General features: G+C 38.9%; 1 non-coding gene across 1 annotated transcript; it reads left to right on the plus strand.

The window, feature by feature from the left end:
• Positions 1-509: 509 nt before the first annotated feature.
• Positions 510-617, plus strand: LOC112739226 (small nucleolar RNA R71). Its single transcript, XR_003170163.1, has one exon. It is a non-coding gene; the product is annotated as a small nucleolar RNA R71 (small nucleolar RNA).
• Positions 618-1,420: the final 803 nt, after the last annotated feature.

The raw sequence follows: 1,420 nt of genomic DNA on the forward strand, positions 1-1,420 counted from the left end.
CTATTACTAAACCTGTTTCTTCCATCATTATTAAAGCCTTGTTGAGGCTTTTGTTGATCCTTCCATGAGAGATTTGGGTGATTTCTCCATGAGGGATTATAGGTGTTTCCATAGGGTTCACCCATGTAATTCACGTCTGCTATTGCAGGGTTCTCAGTATCATAAGCTTCTTTCTCAGAAGATGCCTCTTGAGTACTGTTGGATGTAGCTTGCATTCCATTCAGACTTTGAGAAATTATATTGACTTGCTGAGTCAATATTTTGTTCTGAGCCAGTATGGCATTCAGAGTATCAATTTCAAGAACTCCATTCTTCTGAGGCGTCCCATTACTCACAGGATTCCTCTCAGAAGTGTACATGAACTGGTTGTTAGCAACCATGTCAATGAGTTCGTGAGCTTCTGCAGGTGTTTTCTTTAGGTGAATGGATCCACCTGCAGAAGTATCCAATGACATCTTAGCTAATTCAGACAGACCATCATAGAATATATCCAAGATAGTCCATTCTGAAAGCATGTCAGAAGGACACTTTTTGGTCAGTTGCTTATATCTCTCCCAAGCTTCATAGAGGGATTCATCTTCTTTCTGTCTGAAGGTTTGAACATCCACTCTAAGCTTACTCAGCTTTTAAGGAGGAAAGAACTTGGCTAAGAAAGCTGTGACCAGCTTATCCCAAGAGTTCAGGCTATCTTTGGGTTGAGAGTCCAACCACACTCTAGCTCTGTCTCTCACAGCAAACGGAAAAAGCATAAGCCTGTAGACCTCGGGATCAACCCCATTAGTCTTAACAGTATCACAGATCTGCAAGAATTCAGTTAAAAACTGAAAAGGATCTTCGGATGGAAGTCCATAAAACTTACAGTTCTGTTGCATCAGAGAAACTAATTGAGGTTTAAGCTCAAAGTTGTTTGCTCCAATGGCAGGGATGGAGATGCTTCTTCCATGTAAATTGGAATTAGGTGCATTAAAGTCACCAAGCATCCTCCTTGCATTATTATTATTTTCGGCTGCCATCTCCTCTTTCTGTTCGAAAATTCCTGTAAGGTTGTCTCTGGATTGTTGTATTTTAGCTTCTCTTAGTTTCCTTTTCAGAGTCCTTTCAGGTTCAGGATCTGCTTCAACAAGAATGTTCTTGTCCTTGCTCCTGCTCATATGAAAAAGAAGAAAATAGAAAATAATAGGGATCCTCTTTGCCTCAGTAGAGAGAGGTTCCTTTGTGTGAGTAGAAGAAGAAAAGAATGTAATGTAAAGAAGACAAGAGGAAAAACTCGAACACAGAGAAGGAGGTGGTGTTCGAATTTTTGGATGGGAGAGAAGTGTTAGTAGATGAATGAATAAATAGAAGGAGATGAGAGAGAGAATTTTGAAATTTAATTAAAATAAAAATTAAAATCGAAAGTTAGATTTCGAAAATTAAAGTT

This window comes from Arachis hypogaea, chromosome 13, assembly GCF_003086295.3.
Source record: "Arachis hypogaea cultivar Tifrunner chromosome 13, arahy.Tifrunner.gnm2.J5K5, whole genome shotgun sequence".
Classification (NCBI taxonomy): Eukaryota; Viridiplantae; Streptophyta; class Magnoliopsida; order Fabales; family Fabaceae; genus Arachis; species Arachis hypogaea.